The sequence below is a fragment of the Octodon degus genome, unplaced genomic scaffold (genome assembly GCF_000260255.1).
Source record: "Octodon degus isolate 3935 unplaced genomic scaffold, OctDeg1.0 scaffold00041, whole genome shotgun sequence".
Classification (NCBI taxonomy): Eukaryota; Metazoa; Chordata; class Mammalia; order Rodentia; family Octodontidae; genus Octodon; species Octodon degus.
The window spans coordinates 1,780,679-1,785,942 of record NW_004524617.1 but is presented as its reverse complement, the minus strand read 5'-3'; the positions used below and the strand labels follow the sequence as shown (position 1 = coordinate 1,785,942).

Genomic DNA, 5,264 nt, shown 5'->3' with positions numbered 1-5,264 from the left:
ATGTCTATTAAAACATACCCATTATCCACATGAGCAAATTTATATTTATTTAATTTGCACATGAAGTGGATAATTGCAAATTTTTGAAAACTCATCCATAAATAAGAATCTGATTTTAAGAAAACTCATCCAATATATCGCTAATGCATTTCTACAGCAGAAATTTTTGTTCCAGTGATGGGGAAACTTTCAGAGACCAAGTGCCCAAACTGCAGCTTAAAACCACTGTGATATTTACTGTGTATTCATGTTGATAGTTTATGACCACGGCTGGGGCTACTTGGCTTGCAGGCTGACAAAAGGGGCTCTGCGTACCCACTACACATGTGCTGTAGGTTCACCACCACTGGTTTGCCCATTTGGTACCATAGATCACTCTGACATAAGTTCAAGTTTAAATATTCTTTTCCATAATAAGTTATTAAAAGTATGAAATGAAATAAACAGGATTTTAAATGAAAATGATTATACTGAAATTTGAAGTTCAACATAGTATAATGTAAATTTAAAATATATTAATTCATGTTTCTTTCCTAATATGTTAATGAACAAGATCTAGCATCAGGTATTTAAGGTAGTTTCAAAGTAGTTATGACTATGAATAATTTTTTTAGTATATGGAATGATAGTCATGTAATTTGTATTGGTGACAAAGTCAGTGATAGTTCTATTATTGAGAGTTTTATTGGTGACAAAGTCAATGATAGTTCTATCATTGAGGTTTGTTGTTCACTTTTATAATGAATAAAATGCTTAATTGCAGTTAGAAGCCAATAAAAAAAATTCATATTACTAATGAAAGTTCACAGACCTCTGTTCCATACGTCTATATATTCTAGATTAAAATCCCATGAAAGAACGTCATAATATACTGTCTTAATTTATAAAACATGAAGATAAACACTGCTAATACGACAAATATATATTACAAAATCTGACCCAAAAGTAAACGTTTCCTGCCTGCCCTATCTACACTCCCTTTCTGGGGATGAGCCATTATGCACCACGGGACCCTATTGTACATCTGCCCCTATTCCAGTTCTTCTTTTCTTTGCCTAGATAGGCAGGTGCTAGACTTTCACAAGGCACTGAGCCAGATCATAACAGATTCTTTCTCAAAAAAAGTTAACTAAGAGACACAAAGACTGTAATTATAGTAGGAGCTCAAAAGCCACTTGCAAATAAAGCTCAACATGCTTATCACAGATAGCCAAAATTAAGTCAGAACTGAGGAGAAACAATAAGAGAAAAATAATGGAAGTCCACCTGCAGTGAAGTAAATGGAATATAAGCAGAGAAAGCAACAGACTTGGTCCACGCAAAAGATAAAAACTCTTTCTGTAAGACAAATTTAGATCTCATTACTTATCCCTACATGGTCTCAATTTGGCTTTTCTATCTGTATGATATTCCAAATGATCCCTGTGGCTGTCTTTCTTCAAATACTTCATGTCCTGCTCCACTCAAAATAACAAAGGATATTGTTCTGCTGTTGCTGTTCTTACCTTTGACATCCAAAAACCAGGGAGAGGGCTGGTGAGATGGCTCAGTGGTCTAGAGCACCTACTTGGAACAAGCTAAGCTAAGCAAAAGCGCAGCGACCGCGGTTCTAATCCCCAGCACCACATGCCGGCCAGCCCCGCCCCCTGGTGGGCTGAGCTGGCCACACACACACACAAAATAAATAAATAAATTAAAAAAAAAAAACCAGGGAGAAATAAAGTAGATTAAAGGATGGAATAAAAAATTATGTGAGAATTAATCACTGTTTCTTTAATTTGTGGTACTCATTTCTATTAGTAGCTTTCTTAAATATAAAACTATTTGAAATTAAGGTAATAAACATCAAATAGATCTGCTAACACCCTGATGGTTATTTGTAATGCTACCTGTCATTTGTTACACATGAGTGAGCTTAGTATTTCATAAAATCATTCTGTTTATATCCCAATCATAAATGTTCATTACATTCCAATTAGATGCTAGTCACTACTAGATGAGGATCATAGGTGATATTACTAAATATCTTTTTTAAAATCATGAAAAGTATCTCATTTGGATAGTTACAGCCCTTGTAGAGCATGATTTATGAGTAGGTACAGATTAAATTTCATCCCTTTCAATCCTTTACCTGCCCCATTAGGTAATATAAAACCTGTACAACCACAGACATTAGCCATTGTTGTAAGTACTATGGGTAATTGAGAGAGAAGCACACACAATCACTGTCCTTTAAAAACATATTGAGTATGGATTTTTCAAGGAAGTATATGTAAATGAGCATTCTCTACTGCCTGTAGTCTACTGCCTATATTCAATGCTAACAATTTATCACTCCAAGTGAATTGTTTGCAAAGTAACACCTCAAAAGTTAAATTTCAATTTGTGTATGGATCATTATCTCTTAAAATGTCTTCATAATGATGTTTAACACTGATATAAAATCATTGTGTACACAAATGTGTTTGTTATATGCGAGGCAAGGAAATTAAAGGCAATAAGAATTGCAAACCTCAGAAGAGATCAGAGAAGTTTGAACTAAAGTATTATTTTTGCAAATAGTTCCTAGATCACAAATAATTATTTATCAAACATCTATCTAAATCCTCTAAGTGATTTTTAAAAGATGAAGTTTAAGATTCAATGATATTTCATTCTGTTAATAGAAATAATGAGCTACAAAATGCAGTCTACTTGCTGGTGAATTTCTAGTTTTCTCAAATTTATAGGATAATATTCCAGCATGTTAAATTTATCATCAAAGCGACTTGTGCTTGAGAAAAAGAGGGATCATCATCGTGGTTCATGCTTGCTTATGGTCAAAAATTAGCCACAGACAATTTACACGTGCCTTAAAAAAGAGATGTTGAGGTAAACTTTTGTATGTGTTATTTTAAGAATTCTCATTCACAAATACTTGTAAAGATGGTATTTTAAGGAAAAGCACTGTGTTCGTTTAATGATTTTGAAAATTTTCTCCTACAAAATTATGTTGACTCAAACGTATACTTTAAAACATCATAGAGGGCTGGGAGGTAGCTCAAGGGCATAAGTTCCTGCCTGGCAAGCTCAAGGTCCTGAGTTCAATCCCCAGTACCACAAAAAAAAAATCATAGACCACAGACAATATGCTAATCTTGATTTCTGAAGGGCTTCCTAAGATTTTAGCTAGTGAATGTACACCAAGCACTGCCATTCACCTTATTGCATGTTTTTCAGAAAAGAAGTAATCTTAGCATGTCATGTTGTACATGCTTCTATAAACTACCTCAAATAAAAAAGGTAACTTAAGTAATTTGATATCATACTAAGAAGAAAATCTTTTTTATGCCTGGAATAAGTATAAATGTCATCAAACAAGTGGTACTACTTGAAGATGGAAGGTTGGATATTTTAGGTTTACTAAAGACAAAGTACAAAATGATTCAAAGATATGAACTTGAGATTCAGAGATCACTAAAAAAGAAATATGGACCACATAATAAAATAAAAAAACATACATTTTATGAGGCATCAGAGGACCATTTTTCCATGCTCTATAGTTTTTCATAATAGAAGACTGTCTGTACCTACAGATGGATTGAAAACTAAACTAAAGCTATCACTTTCATCATCTTTATACCTTTATTCATTCCCCTTTAAGGAAGCTAGAGTGATTTATAGGGTAGAAAGATGATGAAAAAATGAAAAAAAATACACATCCTCCCTTTGAAAGAAATTCAATCTTCAGCGCACATGATTTCTTCTGTTTCTTTTGGACGTGTACAGAAAGTTCTAGAAGGTCTATATTTCTGATGGAGGAGCTAATTCAAATTCATTAATAAAACTAACTTATAGCTCAGGTCTTTTAGTTACTTTTCCTTATGCAGGCCCCAAGGGCTGATTTTTAAGGATGAAGAAAAAGCTAGATTAGGTAAGCTGTGTTTTCTATTGACCTATGAGATGATTATAAGTCCACTTTTTGAGATTCAGGGTAGCTAAATATGGACCATACCTGTCACTAAGAATTGTCATGACATAGGAAAAATGTCTGGGATAAATAAAATTCAATATATTTATCAATTGCCAACTACTCCAACACATTATTAATTTTTATATGTTCAATTAATAAAATATTTCTAGAAAAAATATAAATATTAATAACTACGTTTCATGATTTCTAATAAATTTGCTGTTTAATCTCAACAAGTTTAAAAGATTTTTTTTAAGTATTTGGTATAGGGTCTCACTAAACAGGTGGGACTAGCAGTAATCCTTCTGTTTTCATCCTCCCCAGCACTGGGATTACAGGTGTGCGCCACCACACCCAGTCTTGGTGGCTGGCTCAGTGTAGCTGGGGGTGGAGCTGGCACAGCATTTGGTGCTGGGGATCTAATTTTGGTCCCTCTGCTTGCCTATGCACCTGTTTAGTCTGAAAATTCTTGCCAGCCCTTAATCTCAACCATTTTTAAGTGCTACTCTAACATCTTCATAATAAAATAATGGGTAGAGTAGGTTAATTTCTTCTTGTGAAAACATGCCCTATGTGCAGGGGAATTATGAAAGACACATTCTGATTTACTCCTTATATCTATGAGTTAAACCAATTTTTGAAACTGTAAGTGGCATATTAAGTTCAGGATTCAGGAAACAGCTCATCAACTCACTTCTTCAGTGCAGTGGCAGTATGGAAATACCTGCTTTGCTGGTCTCTGGTAATCATATCATTCACATGATAAAAACATGTTCTTAAATTTTATTTACAGGTATAATATAAACTAAGGGATAATTATCTGCTCTCATTGAAAAACGCACATTTTTTTATCCTCCACGGTTACAAGATATAGATTGCTTGGGCCTAATCCTCTTCTGCACACATGTCAAATTATCCCAAATTTTCCACTACTTTGCCCAAGTTTCCTGGGAACTTTACTTTTACATATTTTACTACTTTGCTAGGCCTTGTATCCTCAAGGTAATTTGTCCATCCAGTGTGTTTCTATCCTCAACCCTTCTTCTTAAAAGTTTTTAATCTCCTAGGCATCTCTAATCCTGCACACTATTTACTTATACAATATCCTTGTACTGCTAGGACACTACTAAATCTGCATTTCAGCTCTTTATTCCTTGTGTATATTCCCTCTAATACAGTCACAACACCAACTAATATGATCAGAAAAGATATTCTAAGAGGAGCCTTAAGACATGTGAAATATCCTGGTAAGTAGATTGCGATATATATATCCCAATCTACTTATATATTTAATTGAACTATATCCTAATCT

The 5,264-nt window shown here is 33.9% G+C and overlaps 1 protein-coding gene across 3 annotated transcripts in view; it reads right to left on the bottom strand.

Moving 5' to 3' along the window:
- Dmd (dystrophin) overlaps positions 1-5,264 on the bottom strand; it is a 1,613,500-nt gene that overhangs the window by 1,435,693 nt on the left and 172,543 nt on the right. The window lies entirely within an intron of this gene.